This window comes from Patagioenas fasciata, unplaced genomic scaffold (genome assembly GCF_037038585.1).
Source record: "Patagioenas fasciata isolate bPatFas1 unplaced genomic scaffold, bPatFas1.hap1 Unplaced_11, whole genome shotgun sequence".
Lineage (NCBI taxonomy): Eukaryota > Metazoa > Chordata > Aves > Columbiformes > Columbidae > Patagioenas > Patagioenas fasciata.
Window position 1 is genome coordinate 123,122 of NW_027288522.1, and position 20,840 is coordinate 143,961.

Here is a 20,840-nt window from a genome sequence, read left to right on the forward strand (position 1 = left end):
AAGCTAACCCCAACCCCTAACCCCAAATCTAAACCTAACCCCAAATCTAAACCTAACCACAACCCTTAACCCCAAATCTAAACCTAACCCCAAATCTAAACCCCAAATCTAAACCTAACCCTAACCCCTAACCCCAAATCTAAACCTAACCCCAAATCTAAACCTAACCCCAACCCCTAACCCCAAATCTAAACCTAACCCCAAATCTAAACCTAACCCCAAATCTAAAACCTAAAATCTAAACCTAACCCCAAATCTAAACCTTACCCCAACACCTAACCCCAAATCTAAACCTAACCCCAAAGCTAAACCTAACCCCAATCCCTAACCCCAAATCTAAACCTAAACAAAATCTAAACCTAACCCCAACCCCTAACCCTAAATCTAAACCCAAACCCAACCCCTAATTTAAAATCTAAACCTAACCTCAACCCCTAACCCCAAATCGAAACCTAACCCCAGATCTAAACCTAACCCCAACCCCAAACCCCAATTCTAAATCTAACACCAAATCTAAACCTAAAATCTAAACCTAACCCCAAATCTAAACCTAAAATCTAAATCTAACCCCAAATCTAAACCTAACCCCAAATCTAAACCTAAAATCTAAACCTAACCCCAAATCTAAACCTAAAATCTAAACCTAACCCCAAATCTAAACCTAACCCCAAATCTAAACCTAAAATCTAAACCTAACCCCAAATCTAAACCTAAAATCTAAACCTAACCCCAAATCTAAACCTAAAATCTAAACCTAACCCCAAATCTAAACCTAAAATCTAAACCTAACCCCAAATCTAAACCTAAACTCTAAACCTAACCCCAAATCTAAACCTAACCCCAAATCTAAACCTAAAATCTAAACCTAACCCCAAATCTAAACCTAACCCCAAATCTAAACCTAAAATCTTAACCTAACCCCAAATCTAAACCTAACCCCAACCCCTAACCCCAAATCTAAACCTAAACCCAAATCTAAACCTAAACCCAATCTCTAACCCCAAATCTAAACCTAAACAAAATCTAAACCTAACCCCAACCCCTAACCCCAAATCTAAACCCAAACCCAACCCCTAACCTAAAATCTAAACCTAACCCCAACCCCTAACCCCAAATCTAAACCCAAACCCAACCCCTAACCTAAAATCTAAACCTAACCTCAACCCCTAACCCCAAATCTAAACCTAACCCCAGATCTAAACCTAACCCCAACCCCAAACCCCAATTCTAAATCTAACACCAAATCTAAACCTAAAATCTAAACCTAACCCCAAATCTAAACCTAAAATCTAAACCTAACCCCAAATCTAAACCTAACCCCAAATCTAAACCTAAAATCTAAACCTAACCCCAAATCTAAACCTAAAATCTAAACCTAACCCCAAATATAAACCTAAAATCTAAACCTAACCCCAAATCTAAACCTAAAATCTAAACCTAACCCCAAATCTAAACCTAAAATCTAAACCTAACCCCAAATATAAACCTAAAATCTAAACCTAACCCCAAATATAAACCTAAAATCTAAACCTAACCCCAAATCTAAACCTAACCCCAAATCTAAACCTAAAATCTAAACCTAATCCCAAATCTAAACCTAAAATCTAAACATAACCCCAAATCTAAACCTAAAATCTTAACCTAACCCCAAATATAAACCTAACACCAAATCTAAACCTAAAATCTAAACCTAACCCCAAATCTAAACCTAACCCCAAATCTAAACCTAAAATCTAAACCTAACCCCAAATCTAAACCTAAAATCTAAACCTAACCCCAAATCTAAACCTAAAATCTAAACCTAACCCCAAATCTAAACCTAAAATCTAAACCTAACCCCAAATCTAAACCTAACCCCAAATCTAAACCTAAAATCTAAACCTAACCCCAAATCTAAACCTAACCCCAACCCCTAACCCCAAATCTAAACCTAACCCCAAATCTAAACCTAACCCCAACCCCTAACTCCAAATCTAAACCTAACCCCAAATCTAACCCCAACCCCTAACCCCAAATCTAAACCTAACCCCAAATCTAAACCTAACCCCAAACCCTAACTCCAAATCTAAACCTAACCCCAAATCTAAACCTAACCCCAACACCTAACCCCAAATCTAAAACTAACACCAAATCTAAACCTAACCCCGACCCCTAACCCAAAATCTAAACCTAACCCAAAATCTAAAGCTAACCCCAACCCCTAACCCCAAATCTAAACCTTACCCCAATTCTAAACCTAACCACAACCCTTAACCCCAAATCTAAACCTAACCCCAAATCTAAACCTAAAATCTAAACCTAACCCCAAATCTAATCCTAACCGCAAATCTAAACCTAAAATCTAAACCTAACCCCAAATCTAAACCTAACCTCAACCCCTAACTCCAAATCTAAACCTAACCCCAAATCTAAACCTAAACCCAATCCCTAACCCCAAATCTAAACCTAAACAAAATCTAAACCTAACCCCAACCCCTAACCCCAAATCTAAACCTAACCCCAAATCTAAACCTAAACCCAATCCCTAACCCCAAATCTAAACCTAAACAAAATCTAAACCTAACCCCAACCCCTAACCCCAAATCTAAACCCAAACCCAACCCCTAACCTAAAATCTAAACCTAACCCCAACCCCTAACCCCAAATCTAAACCTAACCACAAATCTAAACCTAACCACAACCCTTAACCCGAAATCTAAACCTAACCCCAAATCTAAACCTAACCCCAAATCTAAACCCCAAATCTAAACCTAACCCCAACCCCTAACCCCAAATCTAAACCTAACCCCAAATCTAAACCTAACCCCACCCCCTAACCCCAAATCTAAACCTAACCCCAAATCTAAACCTAACCTCAATCCCTAACTCCAATTCTAAACCTAACCCCAAATCTAAACCTAAAATCTAAACCTAACCCCAAATCTAAACCTAACCCCAACCCCTAACCCCAAATCTAAACCTAACCCCAAATCTAAACCTAAACCCAATCCCTAACCCCAAATCTAAACCTAAACAAAATCTAAACCTAACCCCAACCCCTAACCCCAAATCTAAACCTAACCCCAAATCTAAACCTAAACCCAATCCCTAACCCCAAATCTAAACCTAAACAAAATCTAAACCTAACCTCAACCCCTAACGCCAAATCTAAACCTAACCCCAGATCTAAACCTAACCCCAACCCCAAACCCCAATTCTAAATATAACACCAAATCTAAACCTAAAATCTAAACCTAACCCCAAATCTAAACCTAAAATCTAAACCTAACCCCAAATCTAAACCTAACCCCAAATCTAAACCTAAAATCTAAACCTAATCCCAAATCTAAACCTAAAATCTAAACCTAACCCCAAATCTAAACCTAACCCCAAATCTAAACCTAACCCCAAATCTAAACCTAACCCCAAATCTAAACCTAAAATCTAAACCTAATCCCAAATCTAAACCTAAAATCTAAACATAACCCCAAATCTAAACCTAAAATCTAAACCTAACCCCAAATCTAAACCTAAAATCTAAACCTAACCCCAAATCTAAATCTAAAATCTAAACCTAACCCCAAATCTAAACCTAACCCCAAATCTAAACCTAACCCCGACCCCTAACCCCAAATCTAAACCTAACCCAAAATCTAAAGCTAACCCCAACCCCTAACCCCAAATCTAAACCTAACCCCAAATCTAAACCTAACCACAACCCTTAACCCCAAATCTAAACCTAACCGCAAATCTAAACCCCAAATCTAAACCTAACCCCAACCCCTAACCCCAAATCTAAACCTAACCCCAAATCTAAACCTAACCCCAACCCCTAACCCCAAATCTAAACCTAACCCCAAATCTAAACCTAACCCCAAATCTAAAACCTAAAATCTAAACCTAACCCCAAATCTAAACCTTACCCCAACACCTAACCCTAATCTAAACCTAACCCCAAAGCTAAACCTAACCCCAATCCCTAACACCAAATCTAAACCTAAACAAAATCTAAACCTAACCCCAACCCCTAACCCCAAATCTAAACCCAAACCCAACCCCTAATTTAAAATCTAAACCTAACCTCAACCCCTAACCCCAAATCGAAACCTAACCCCAGATCTAAACCTAACCCCAACCCCAAACCCCAATTCTAAATCTAACACCAAATCTAAACCTAAAATCTAAACCTAACCCCAAATCTAAACCTAAAATCTAAATCTAACCCCAAATCTAAACCTAACCCCAAATCTAAACCTAAAATCTAAACCTAACCCCAAATCTAAACCTAAAATCTAAACCTAACCCCAAATCTAAACCTAACCCCAAATCTAAACCTAAAATCTAAACCTAACCCCAAATCTAAACCTAAAATCTAAACCTAACCCCAAATCTAAACCTAAAATCTAAACCTAACCCCAAATCTAAACCTAAACTCTAAACCTAACCCCAAATCTAAACCTAACCCCAAATCTAAACCTAAAATCTAAACCTAACCCCAAATCTAAACCTAACCCCAAATCTAAACCTAAAATCTAAACCTAACCCCAAATCTAAACCTAACCCCAATCCCTAACCCCAAATCTGAACCTAAGCAATATCTAAACCTAACCCCAACCCCTAACCCCAAATCTAAACCCAAACCCAACCCCTAACCTAAAATCTAAACCTAACCTCAACCCCTAACCCCAAATCTAAACCTAACCCCAGATCTAAACCTAACCCCAACCCCAAACCCCAATTCTAAATCTAACACCAAATCTAAAATAAAATCTAAACCTAACCCCAAATCTAAACCTAAAATCTAAACCTAACCCCAAATCTAAACCTAACCCCAAATCTAAACCTAAAATCTAAACCTAACCCCATATCTAAACCTAAAATCTAAACCTAACCCCAAATCTAAACCTAAAATCTAAACCTAACCCCAAATCTAAACCTAACCCCAAATCTAAACCTTAAATCTAAACCTAACCCCAAATCTAAACCTAAAATCTAAACCTAACCCCAAATCTAAACCTAAAATCTAAACCTAACCCCAAATATAAACCTAAAATCTAAACCTAACCCCAAATCTAAACCTAACCCCAAATCTAAACCTAAAATCTAAACCTAATCCCAAATCTAAACCTAAAATCTAAACATAACCCCAAATCTAAACCTAAAATCTTAACCTAACCCCAAATATAAACCTAACACCAAATCTAAACCTAAAATCTAAACCTAACCCCAAATCTAAACCTAACCCCAAATCTAAACCTAAAATCTAAACCTAACCCCAAATCTAAACCTAAAATCTAAACCTAACCCCAAATCTAAACCTAACCCCAAATCTAAACCTAAAATCTAAACCTAACCCCAAATCTAAACCTAACCCCAACCCCTAACCCCAAATCTAAACCTAACCCCAAATCTAAACCTAACCCCAACCCCTAACTCCAAATCTAAACCTAACCCCAAATCTAAACCCAACTCCTAACCCCAAATCTAAACCTAACCCCAAATCTAAACCTAACCCCAACCCCTAACTCCAAATCTAAACCTAACCCCAAATCTAAACCTAACCCCAACCCCTAACCCCAAATCTAAACCTAACCCCAAATCTAAACCTAACCCCAAACCCTAACTCCAAATCTAAACCTAACCCCATATCCAAACCTAACCCCAACACCTAACCCCAAATCTAAAACTAACCCCAAATCTAAACCTAACCCGACCCCTAACCCCAAATCTAAACCTAACCCAAAATCTAAAGCTAACCCCAACCCCAACCCCAAATCTAAACCTAACCCCAAATCTAAACCTAACCACAACCCTTAACCCCAAATCTAAACCTAACCCCAAATCTAAACCCCAAATCTAAACCTACCCCCAACCCCTAACCCCAAATCTAAACCTAACCCCAAATCTAAACCCCAAATTTAAAACTAACCCCAAATCTAAACCTAACCCCAAATCTAAACCTAACCCCAACCCCTAAACCCAAATCTAAACCTAACCCAGACCCCTAACCCCAAATCCAAACCTAACCCCAAATCTAAACCAAACCCCAACTCCTAACCCCACACCCCTAACCCCAAATCTAAACCTAACCCCAATTCCTAACCCCAACCCCTAACCCAAAATCTAAACCTAACCCCAACCCCTAACCACAACCCCTAACCCCAAATCTAAACCTAACCCCAAATCGAAACCTAACTCCAAACCCTAACCCCAAATCTAAACCTAACCCCAAATCTAAACCTAACCCCAACCTCTAACCCCAAATCTAAACCTAACCCCAAATCTAAACCTAACCCCAAACCCTAACCCCAAATCTAAACCTAACCCCAGATCTAAACCTAACCCCAAACCCAAACCCAACCCGTAACGCCAACCCGTAACCCCAAATCTAAACCTAACCCCAAATCTAAACCCCAAATTTAAAACTAACCCCAAATCTAAACCTAACCCCAAATCTAAACCTAACCCCAACCCCTAAACCCAAATCTAAACCTAACCCAGACCCCTAACCCCAAATCCAAACCTAACCCCAAATCTAAACCAAACCCCAACTCCTAACCCCACACCCCTAACCCCAAATCTAAACCTAACCCCAATTCCTAACCCCAACCCCTAACCCAAAATCTAAACCTAACCCCAACCCCTAACCACAACCCCTAACCCCAAATCTAAACCTAACCCCAAATCGAAACCTAACTCCAAACCCTAACCCCAAATCTAAACCTAACCCCAAATCTAAACCTAACCCCAACCCCTAACTCCAAATCTAAACCTAACCCCAAATCTAACCCCAACCCCTAACCCCAAATCTAAACCTAACCCCAAATCTAAACCTAACCCCAAACCCTAACTCCAAATCTAAACCTAACCCCAAATCTAAACCTAACCCCAACACCTAACCCCAAATCTAAAACTAACACCAAATCTAAACCTAACCCCGACCCCTAACCCAAAATCTAAACCTAACCCAAAATCTAAAGCTAACCCCAACCCCTAACCCCAAATCTAAACCTTACCCCAATTCTAAACCTAACCACAACCCTTAACCCCAAATCTAAACCTAACCCCAAATCTAAACCTAAAATCTAAACCTAACCCCAAATCTAATCCTAACCGCAAATCTAAACCTAAAATCTAAACCTAACCCCAAATCTAAACCTAACCTCAACCCCTAACTCCAAATCTAAACCTAACCCCAAATCTAAACCTAAACCCAATCCCTAACCCCAAATCTAAACCTAAACAAAATCTAAACCTAACCCCAACCCCTAACCCCAAATCTAAACCTAACCCCAAATCTAAACCTAAACCCAATCCCTAACCCCAAATCTAAACCTAAACAAAATCTAAACCTAACCCCAACCCCTAACCCCAAATCTAAACCCAAACCCAACCCCTAACCTAAAATCTAAACCTAACCCCAACCCCTAACCCCAAATCTAAACCTAACCACAAATCTAAACCTAACCACAACCCTTAACCCGAAATCTAAACCTAACCCCAAATCTAAACCTAACCCCAAATCTAAACCCCAAATCTAAACCTAACCCCAACCCCTAACCCCAAATCTAAACCTAACCCCAAATCTAAACCTAACCCCACCCCCTAACCCCAAATCTAAACCTAACCCCAAATCTAAACCTAACCTCAATCCCTAACTCCAATTCTAAACCTAACCCCAAATCTAAACCTAAAATCTAAACCTAACCCCAAATCTAAACCTAACCCCAACCCCTAACCCCAAATCTAAACCTAACCCCAAATCTAAACCTAAACCCAATCCCTAACCCCAAATCTAAACCTAAACAAAATCTAAACCTAACCCCAACCCCTAACCCCAAATCTAAACCTAACCCCAAATCTAAACCTAAACCCAATCCCTAACCCCAAATCTAAACCTAAACAAAATCTAAACCTAACCTCAACCCCTAACGCCAAATCTAAACCTAACCCCAGATCTAAACCTAACCCCAACCCCAAACCCCAATTCTAAATATAACACCAAATCTAAACCTAAAATCTAAACCTAACCCCAAATCTAAACCTAAAATCTAAACCTAACCCCAAATCTAAACCTAACCCCAAATCTAAACCTAAAATCTAAACCTAATCCCAAATCTAAACCTAAAATCTAAACCTAACCCCAAATCTAAACCTAACCCCAAATCTAAACCTAACCCCAAATCTAAACCTAACCCCAAATCTAAACCTAAAATCTAAACCTAATCCCAAATCTAAACCTAAAATCTAAACATAACCCCAAATCTAAACCTAAAATCTAAACCTAACCCCAAATCTAAACCTAAAATCTAAACCTAACCCCAAATCTAAATCTAAAATCTAAACCTAACCCCAAATCTAAACCTAACCCCAAATCTAAACCTAACCCCGACCCCTAACCCCAAATCTAAACCTAACCCAAAATCTAAAGCTAACCCCAACCCCTAACCCCAAATCTAAACCTAACCCCAAATCTAAACCTAACCACAACCCTTAACCCCAAATCTAAACCTAACCGCAAATCTAAACCCCAAATCTAAACCTAACCCCAACCCCTAACCCCAAATCTAAACCTAACCCCAAATCTAAACCTAACCCCAACCCCTAACCCCAAATCTAAACCTAACCCCAAATCTAAACCTAACCCCAAATCTAAAACCTAAAATCTAAACCTAACCCCAAATCTAAACCTTACCCCAACACCTAACCCTAATCTAAACCTAACCCCAAAGCTAAACCTAACCCCAATCCCTAACACCAAATCTAAACCTAAACAAAATCTAAACCTAACCCCAACCCCTAACCCCAAATCTAAACCCAAACCCAACCCCTAATTTAAAATCTAAACCTAACCTCAACCCCTAACCCCAAATCGAAACCTAACCCCAGATCTAAACCTAACCCCAACCCCAAACCCCAATTCTAAATCTAACACCAAATCTAAACCTAAAATCTAAACCTAACCCCAAATCTAAACCTAAAATCTAAATCTAACCCCAAATCTAAACCTAACCCCAAATCTAAACCTAAAATCTAAACCTAACCCCAAATCTAAACCTAAAATCTAAACCTAACCCCAAATCTAAACCTAACCCCAAATCTAAACCTAAAATCTAAACCTAACCCCAAATCTAAACCTAAAATCTAAACCTAACCCCAAATCTAAACCTAAAATCTAAACCTAACCCCAAATCTAAACCTAAACTCTAAACCTAACCCCAAATCTAAACCTAACCCCAAATCTAAACCTAAAATCTAAACCTAACCCCAAATCTAAACCTAACCCCAAATCTAAACCTAAAATCTAAACCTAACCCCAAATCTAAACCTAACCCCAATCCCTAACCCCAAATCTGAACCTAAGCAATATCTAAACCTAACCCCAACCCCTAACCCCAAATCTAAACCCAAACCCAACCCCTAACCTAAAATCTAAACCTAACCTCAACCCCTAACCCCAAATCTAAACCTAACCCCAGATCTAAACCTAACCCCAACCCCAAACCCCAATTCTAAATCTAACACCAAATCTAAAATAAAATCTAAACCTAACCCCAAATCTAAACCTAAAATCTAAACCTAACCCCAAATCTAAACCTAACCCCAAATCTAAACCTAAAATCTAAACCTAACCCCATATCTAAACCTAAAATCTAAACCTAACCCCAAATCTAAACCTAAAATCTAAACCTAACCCCAAATCTAAACCTAACCCCAAATCTAAACCTTAAATCTAAACCTAACCCCAAATCTAAACCTAAAATCTAAACCTAACCCCAAATCTAAACCTAAAATCTAAACCTAACCCCAAATATAAACCTAAAATCTAAACCTAACCCCAAATCTAAACCTAACCCCAAATCTAAACCTAAAATCTAAACCTAATCCCAAATCTAAACCTAAAATCTAAACATAACCCCAAATCTAAACCTAAAATCTTAACCTAACCCCAAATATAAACCTAACACCAAATCTAAACCTAAAATCTAAACCTAACCCCAAATCTAAACCTAACCCCAAATCTAAACCTAAAATCTAAACCTAACCCCAAATCTAAACCTAAAATCTAAACCTAACCCCAAATCTAAACCTAACCCCAAATCTAAACCTAAAATCTAAACCTAACCCCAAATCTAAACCTAACCCCAACCCCTAACCCCAAATCTAAACCTAACCCCAAATCTAAACCTAACCCCAACCCCTAACTCCAAATCTAAACCTAACCCCAAATCTAAACCCAACTCCTAACCCCAAATCTAAACCTAACCCCAAATCTAAACCTAACCCCAACCCCTAACTCCAAATCTAAACCTAACCCCAAATCTAAACCTAACCCCAACCCCTAACCCCAAATCTAAACCTAACCCCAAATCTAAACCTAACCCCAAACCCTAACTCCAAATCTAAACCTAACCCCATATCCAAACCTAACCCCAACACCTAACCCCAAATCTAAAACTAACCCCAAATCTAAACCTAACCCGACCCCTAACCCCAAATCTAAACCTAACCCAAAATCTAAAGCTAACCCCAACCCCAACCCCAAATCTAAACCTAACCCCAAATCTAAACCTAACCACAACCCTTAACCCCAAATCTAAACCTAACCCCAAATCTAAACCCCAAATCTAAACCTACCCCCAACCCCTAACCCCAAATCTAAACCTAACCCCAAATCTAAACCCCAAATTTAAAACTAACCCCAAATCTAAACCTAACCCCAAATCTAAACCTAACCCCAACCCCTAAACCCAAATCTAAACCTAACCCAGACCCCTAACCCCAAATCCAAACCTAACCCCAAATCTAAACCAAACCCCAACTCCTAACCCCACACCCCTAACCCCAAATCTAAACCTAACCCCAATTCCTAACCCCAACCCCTAACCCAAAATCTAAACCTAACCCCAACCCCTAACCACAACCCCTAACCCCAAATCTAAACCTAACCCCAAATCGAAACCTAACTCCAAACCCTAACCCCAAATCTAAACCTAACCCCAAATCTAAACCTAACCCCAACCTCTAACCCCAAATCTAAACCTAACCCCAAATCTAAACCTAACCCCAAACCCTAACCCCAAATCTAAACCTAACCCCAGATCTAAACCTAACCCCAAACCCAAACCCAACCCGTAACGCCAACCCGTAACCCCAAATCTAAACCTAACCCCAACCCCTAACCCCAAATCTAAACCTAACCCCAAATCTAAACCTAACCCCAACCCCTAAACCCAAATCTAAACCTAACCCCAAATCTAAACCTAACCCCAAATCTAAACCTAAAATCTAAATGTAACCCCAAATCTAAACCTAAAATCTAAACCTAACCCCAAATCTAAACCTAACCCCAAATCTAAATCTAAAATCTAAACCTAAAATCTAAACCTAACCCCAAGTCTAAACCTAAAATCTAAACCTAACCCCAAATCTAAACCTAACCCCAAATCTAAACCTAAAATCTAAACCTAACCCCAAATCTAAACCTAAAATCTAAACCTAACCCCAAATCTAAACCTAACCCCAAATCTAAACCTAAAATCTAAACCTAACCCCAAATCTAAACCTAACCCCAAATCTAAACCTTAAATCTAAACCTAACCCCAAATCTAAACCTAAAATCTAAACCTAACCCCAAATCTAAACCTAAAATCTAAACCTAACCCCAAATATAAACCTAAAATTTAAACCTAACCCCAAATCTAAACCTAACCCCAAATCTAAACCTAAAATCTAAACCTAATCCCAAATCTAAACCTAAAATCTAAACATAACCCCAAATCTAAACCTAAAATCTTAACCTAACCCCAAATATAAACCTAACACCAAATCTAAACCTAAAATCTAAACCTAACCCCAAATCTAAACCTAACCCCAAATCTAAACCTAAAATCTAAACCTAACCCCAAATCTAAACCTAAAATCTAAACCTAACCCCAAATCTAAACCTAACCCCAAATCTAAACCTAAAATCTAAACCTAACCCCAAATCTAAACCTAACCCCAACCCCTAACCCCAAATCTAAACCTAACCCCAAATCTAAACCTAACCCCAACCCCTAACTCCAAATCTAAACCTAACCCCAAATCTAAACCCAACTCCTAACCCCAAATCTAAACCTAACCCCAAATCTAAACCTAACCCCAACCCCTAACCCCAAATCTAAACCTAACCCCAAATCTAAACCTAACCCCAACCCCTAACCCCAAATCTAAACCTAACCCCAAATCTAAACCTAACCCCAAACCCTAACTCCAAATCTAAACCTAACCCCAAATCTAAACCTAACCCCAACACCTAACCCCAAATCTAAAACTAACCCCAAATCTAAACCTAACCCGACCCCTAACCCCAAATCTAAACCTAACCCAAAATCTAAAGCTAACCCCAACCCCTAACCCCAAATCTAAACCTAACCCCAAATCTAAACCTAACCACAACCCTTAACCCCAAATCTAAACCTAACCCCAAATCTAAACCCCAAATCTAAACCTACCCCCAACCCCTAACCCCAAATCTAAACCTAACCCCAAATCTAAACCCCAAATTTAAAACTAACCCCAAATCTAAACCTAACCCCAAATCTAAACCTAACCCCAACCCCTAAACCCAAATCTAAACCTAACCCAGACCCCTAACCCCAAATCCAAACCTAACCCCAAATCTAAACGAAACCCCAACTCCTAACCCCACACCCCTAACCCCAAATCTAAACCTAACCCCAATTCCTAACCCCAACCCCTAACCCAAAATCTAAACCTAACCCCAACCCCTAACCACAACCCCTAACCCCAAATCTAAACCTAACCCCAAATCGAAACCTAACTCCAAACCCTAACCCCAAATCTAAACCTAACCCCAAATCTAAACCTAACCCCAACCTCTAACCCCAAATCTAAACCTAACCCCAAATCTAAACCTAACCCCAAACCCTAACCCCAAATCTAAACCTAACCCCAGATCTAAACCTAACCCCAAACCCAAACCCAACCCGTAACGCCAACCCGTAACCCCAAATCTAAACCTAACCCCAACCCCTAACCCCAAATCTAAACCTAACCCCAAATCTAAACCTAACCCCAACCCGTAAACCCAAATCTAAACCTAACCCCAAATCTAAACCTAACCCCAAATCTAAACCTAAAATCTAAATGTAACCCCAAATCTAAACCTAAAATCTAAACCTAACCCCAAATCTAAACCTAACCCCAAAGCTAAACCTAACCCCAATCCCTAACCCCAAATCTAAACCTAAACAAAATCTAAACCTAACCCCAACCCCTAACCCCAAATCTAAACCCAAACCCAACCCCTAATTTAAAATCTAAACCTAACCTCAACTCCTAACCCCAAATCGAAACCTAACCCCAGATCTAAACCTAACCCCAACCCCAAACCCCAATTCTAAATCTAACACCAAATCTAAACCTAAAATCTAAACCTAACCCCAAATCTAAACCTAAAATCTAAACCTAACCCCAAAGCTAAACCTAACCCCAAATCTAAACCTAAAATCTAAACCTAACCCCAAATCTAAACCTAAAATCTAAACCTAACCCCAAATCTAAACCTAAACCCAAATCTAAACCTAAAATCTAAACCTAACCCCAAATCTAAACCTAAAATCTAAACCTAACCCCAAATCTAAACCTAAACTCTAAACCTAACCCCAAATCTAAACCTAACCCCAAATCTAAACCTAAAATCTAAACCTAACCCCAAATCTAAACCTAACCCCAAATCTAAACCTAAAATCTAAACCTAACCCCAAATCTAAACCTAACCCCAAATCTAAACCTAAAATCTAAACCTAACCCCAAATCTAAACCTAAAATCTAAACCTAACCCCAAATCTAAACCTAACCCCAAATCTAAACCTAAAATCTAAACCTAACCCCAAATCTAAACCTAAAATCTAAACCTGACCCCAAATCTAAGCCTAAAATCTAAACCTGACCCCAAATCTAAACCTAACCCCAAATCTAAACCTAAAATCTAAACCTAACCCCAAATCTAAACCTAACCCCAAATCTAAACCTAAAATCTAAACCTAACCCCAAATCTAAACCTAAAATCTAAACCTAACCCCAAATCTAAACCTAAAATCTAATCCTGACCCCAAATCTAAACCTAAAATCTAAACCTGACCCCAAATCTAAACCTAACCCCAAATCTAAAACTAAAATCTAAACCTAACCCCAAATCTAAACCTAACCCCAAATCTAAACCTAAAATCTAAACCTAACCCCATATCTAAACCTAAAATCTAAACCTAACCTCGAATCTAAACCTAACCCCAAATCTAAACCTAAAATCTAAACCTAACCCCAAATCTTAACCTAAAATCTAAACCTAACCCCAAATCTAAACCTAAAATCTAAACCTAACCCCAAATCTAAACCTAACCCCAAATCTAAAGCTAAAATCTAAACCTAACCCCAAATATAAACCTAACCCCAAATCTAAACCTAAAATCTAAACCTAACCCCAAATCTAAACCTAAAAACTAAACCTAACCCCAAATCTAAACCTAACCCCAAATCTAAACCTAAAATCTAAACCTAACCCCAAATCTAAACCTAACCCCAAATCTAAACCTAAAATCTAAACCTAACCCCAAATCTAAACCTAAAATCTAAACCTAACCCCAAATCTAAACCTAAAATCTAAACCTAACCCCAAATCTAAACCTAATCCCAAATCTAAACCTAAAATCTAAACCTAACCCCAAATCTAAACCTAATATCTAAACCTAACCCCAAATCTAAACCTAAAATCTGAAACTAACCCCAAATCTAAACCTAACCCCAAATCTAAACCTAAAATCTAAACCTAACCCCAAATCTAAACCTAACCCCAAATCTAAACCTAAAATCTAAACCTAACCCCAAATCTAAACCTAAAATCTAAACCTAACCCCAAATCTAAACCTAAAATCTAAACCTAACCCCAAATCTAAACCTAACCCCAAATCTAAACCTAAAATCTAAACCTAACCCCAAATCTAAACCTAAAATCTAAACCTAACCCCAAATCTAAACCTAAAATCTAAACCTGACCCCAAATCTAAACCTAAAATCTAAACCTGACCCCAAATCTAAACCTAACCCCAAATCTAAACCTAAAATCTAAACCTAACCCCAAATCTAAACCTAACCCCAAATCTAAACCTAAAATCTAAACCTAACCCCAAATCAAAACCTAAAATCTAAACCTAACCCCAAATCTAAACCTAAAATCTAAACCTGACCCCAAATCTAAACCTAAAATCTAAACCTGACCCCAAATCTAAACCTAACCCCAAATCTAAACCTAAAATCTAAACCTAACCCCAAATCTAAACCTAACCCCAAATCTAAACCTAAAATCTAAACCTAACCCCATATCTAAACCTAAAATCTAAACCTAACCTCGAATCTAAACCTAACCCCAAATCTAAACCTAAAATCTAAACCTAACCCCAAATCTTAACCTAAAATCTAAACCTAACCCCAAATCTAAACCTAAAATCTAAACCTAACCCCAAATCTAAACCTAACCCCAAATCTAAAGCTAAAATCTAAACCTAACCCCAAATATAAACCTAACCCCAAATCTAAACCTAAAATCTAAACCTAACCCCAAATCTAAACCTAAAAACTAAACCTAACCCCAAATCTAAACCTAACCCCAAATCTAAACCTAAAATCTAAACCTAACCCCAAATCTAAACCTAACCCCAAATCTAAACCTAAAATCTAAACCTAACCCCAAATCTAAACCTAAAATCTAAACCTAACCCCAAATCTAAACCTAAAATCTAAACCTAACCCCAAATCTAAACCTAATCCCAAATCTAAACCTAAAATCTAAACCTAACCACAAATCTAAACCTAATATCTAAACCTAACCCCAAATCTAAACCTAAAATCTAAACCTAACCCCAAATCTAAACCTAACCCCAAATCTAAACCTAAAATCTAAACCTAACCCCAAATCTAAACCTAACCCCAAATCTAAACCTAAAATCTAAACCTAACCCCAAATCTAAACCTAACCCCAAATCTAAACCTAAAATCTAAACCTAACCCCAAATCTAAACCTAAAATCTAAACCTAACCCCAAATCTAAACCTAAAATCTAAACCTGACCCCAAATCTAAACCTAAAATCTAAACCTGACCCCAAATATAAACCTAACCCCAAATCTAAACCTAAAATCTAAACCTAACCCCAAATCTAAACCTAACCCCAAACCCTAACTCCAAATCTAAACCTAACCCCAAATCTAAACCTAACCCCAAATCTAAAACTAAAATCTAAACCTAACCCCATATCTAAACCTAAAATCTAAACCTAACCCCAAATCTAAACCTAAAATCTAAACCTAACCCCAAATCTAAACCTAACCCCAAATCTAAACCTTAAATCTAAACCTAACCCCAAATCTAAACCTAAAATCTAAACCTAACCCCAAATCTAAACCTAAAATCTAAACCTAACCCCAAATATAAACCTAAAATCTAAACCTAACCCCAAATCTAAACCTAACCCCAAATCTAAACCTAAAATCTAAACCTAATCCCAAATCTAAACCTAAAATCTAAACATAACCCCAAATCTAAACCTAAAATCTTAACCTAACCCCAAATATAAACCTAACACCAAATCTAAACCTAAAATCTAAACCTAACCCCAAATCTAAACCTAACCCCAAATCTAAAGCTAAAATCTAAACCTAACCCCAAATCTAAACCTAAAATCTAAACCTAACCCCAAATCTAAACCTAAAATCTAAACCTAACCCCAAATCTAAACCTAACCCCAAATCTAAACCTAAAATCTAAACCTAACCCCAAATCTAAACCTAACCCCAACCCCTAACCCCAAATCTAAACCTAAAATCTAAACCTAACCCCATATCTAAACCTAAAATCTAAACCTAACCCCAAATCTAAACCTAAAATCTAAACCTAACCCCAAATCTAAACCTAACCCCAAATCTAAACCTTAAATCTAAACCTAACCCCAAATCTAAACCTAACCACAACCCTTAACCCCAAATCTAAACCTAACCCCAAATCTAAACCCCAAATCTAAACCTAACCCCAACCCCTAACCCCAAATCTAAACCTAACCCCAAATCTAAACCTAACCCAACCCCTAACCCCAAATCTAAACCTAACCCCAAATCTAAACCTAACCCCAAATCTAAAACCTAAAATCTAAACCTAACCCCAAATCTAAACCTTACCCCAACACCTAACCCCAAATCTAAACCTAACCCCAAAGCTAAACCTAAACCCAATCCCTAACCCCAAATCTAAACCTAAACAAAATCTAAACCTAACCCCAACCCCTAACCCCAAATCTAAACCCAAACCCAACCCCTAATTTAAAATCTAAACCTAACCTCAACCCCTAACCCCAAATCGAAACCTAACCCCAGATCTAAACCTAACCCCAACCCCAAACCCCAATTCTAAATCTAACACCAAATCTAAACCTAAAATCTAAACCTAACCCCAAATCTAAAACTAAAATCTAAATCTAACCCCAAATCTAAACCTAACCCCAAATCTAAACCTAAAATCTAAACCTAACCCCAAATCTAAACCTAAAATCTAAACCTAACCCCAAATCTAAACCTAACCCCAAATCTAAACCTAAAATCTAAACCTAACCCCAAATCTAAACCTAAAATCTAAACCTAACCCCAAATCTAAACCTAAACTCTAAACCTAACCCCAAATCTAAACCTAACCCCAAATCTAAACCTAAAATCTAAACCTAACCCCAAATCTAAACCTAACCCCAAATCTAAACCTAAAATCTAAACCTAACCCCAAATCTAAACCTAACCCCAACCCCTAACCCCAAATCTAAACCTAACCCCAAATCTAAACCTAAACCCAATCCCTAACCCCAAATCTAAACCTAAACAAAATCTAAACCTAACCCCAACCCCTAACCCCAAATCTAAACCCAAACCCAACCCCTAACCTAAAATCTAAACCTAACCCCAACCCCTAACCCCAAATCTAAACCCAAACCCAACCCCTAACCTAAAATCTAAACCTAACCTCAACCCCTAACCCCAAATCTAAACCTAACCCCAGATCTAAACCTAACCCCAACCCCAAACCCCAATTCTAAATCTAACACCAAATCTAAACCTAAAATCTAAACCTAACCCCAAATCTAAACCTAAAATCTAAACCTAACCCCAAATCTAAACCTAACCCCAAATCTAAACCTAAAATCTAAACCTAACCCCAAATCTAAACCTAAAATCTAAACCTAACCCCAAATCTAAACCTAAAATCTAAACCTAACCCCAAATCTAAACCTAAAATCTAAACCTAACCCCAAATCTAAACCTAAAATCTAAACCTAACCCCAAATATAAACCTAAAATCTAAACCTAACCCCAAATCTAAACCTAACCCCAAATCTAAAGCTAAAATCTAAACCTAATCCCAAATCTAAACCTAAAATCTAAACATAACCCCAAATCTAAACCTAAAATCTTAACCTAACCCCAAATCTAAACCTAAAATCTAAACCTAACCCCAAATCTAAACCTAACCCCAAATCTAAACCTAAAATCTAAACCTAACCCCAAATCTAAACCTAAAATCTAAACCTAACCCCAAATCTAAACCTAAAATCTAAACCTAACCCCAAATCTAAACCTAAAATCTAAACCTAACCCCAAATCTAAACCTAACCCCAAATCTAAACCTAAAATCTAAACCTAACCCCAAATCTAAACCTAACCCCAACCCCTAACCCCAAATCTAAACCTAACCCCAAATCTAAACCTAACCCCAAATCTAAACCTAAAATCTAAACCTAACCCCAAATCTAAACCCAACCCCTAATCCCAAATCTAAACTTAACCCCAAATCTAAACCTAACCCCAACCCCTAACTCCAAATCTAAACCTAACCCCAAATCTAAGCCTAACCCCAACCCCTAACCCCAAATCTAAACCTAACCCCAAATCTAAACCTAACCCCAAACCCTAACTCCAAATCTAAACCTAACCCCAAATCTAAACCTAACCCCAACACCTAAACCCAAATCTAAAACTAACCCCAAATCTAAACCTAACCCCGACCCCTAACCCAAAATCTAAACCTAACCCAAAATCTAAAACTAACCCCAACCCCTAACCGCAAATCTAAACCTTACCCCAATTCTAAACCTAACCACAACCCTTAACCCCAAATCTAAACCTAACCCCAAATCTAAACCTAAAATCTAAACCTAACCCCAAATCTAATCCTAACCGCAAATCTAAACCTAAAATCTAAACCTAACCCCAAATCTAAACCTAACCTCAACCCCTAACTCCAAATCTAAACCTAACCCCAAATCTAAACCTAAACCCAATCCCTAACCCCAAATCTAAACCTAAACAAAATCTAAACCTAACCCCAACCCCTAACCCCAAATCTAAACCTAACCCCAAATCTAAACCTAAACCCAATCCCTAACCCCAAATCTAAACCTAAACAAAATCTAAACCTAACCCCAACCCCTAACCCCAAATCTAAACCCAAACCCAACCCCTAACCTAAAATCTAAACCTAACCCCAACCCCTAACCCCAAATCTAAACCTAACCACAAATCTAAACCTAACCACAACCCTTAACCCGAAATCTAAACCTAACCCCAAATCTAAACCTAAAATCTAAACCTAACCCCAAATCTAAACCTAACCCCAACCCCTAACCCCAAATCTAAACCTAACCCCAAATCTAAACCTAAACCCAATCCCTAACCCCAAATCTAAACCTAAACAAAATCTAAACCTAACCCCAACCCCTAACCCCAAATCTAAACCTAACCCCAAATCTAAACCTAAACCCAATCCCTAACCCCAAATCTAAACCTAAACAAAATCTAAACCTAACCTCAACCCCTAACGCCAAATCTAAACCTAACCCCAGATCTAAACCTAACCCCAACCCCAAACCCCAATTCTAAATATAACACCAAATCTAAACCTAAAATCTAAACCTAACCCCAAATCTAAACCTAAAATCTAAACCTAACCCCAAATCTAAACCTAACCCCAAATCTAAACCTAAAATCTAAACCTAATCCCAAATCTAAACCTAAAATCTAAACCTAACCCCAAATCTAAACCTAAAATCTAAACCTAACCCCAAATCTAAACCTAACCCCAAATCTAAACCTAAAATCTAAACCTAATCCCAAATCTAAACCTAAAATCTAAACATAACCCCAAATCTAAACCTAAAATCTAAACCTAACCCCAAATATAAACCTAACACCAAATCTAAACCTAAAATCTAAACCTAACCCCAAATCTAAACCTAAAATCTAAACCTAACCCCAAATCTAAACGTAAAATCTAAACCTAACCCCAAATCTAAACCTAAAATCTAAACCTAACCCCAAATCTAAACCTAAAATCTAAACCTAACCCCAAATCTAAACCTAACCCCAAATCTAAACCTAAAATCTAAACCTAACCCCAAATCTAAACCTAACCCCAACCCCTAACCCCAAATCTAAACCTAACCCCAAATCTAAACCTAACCCCAACCCCTAACTCCAAATCTAAACCTAACCCCAAATCTAAACCCAACCCCTAACCCCAAATCTAAACCTAACCCCAAATCTAAACCTAAAATCTAAACCTAACCCCAAATCTAAACCTAACCCCAAATCTAAACCTAACCCCGACCCCTAACCCCAAATCTAAACCTAACCCAAAATCTAAAGCTAACCCCAACCCCTAACCCCAAATATAAACCTAACCCCAAATCTAAACCTAACCACAACAGTTAACCCCAAATCTAAACCTAACCGCAAATCTAAACCCCAAATCTAAACCTAACCCCAA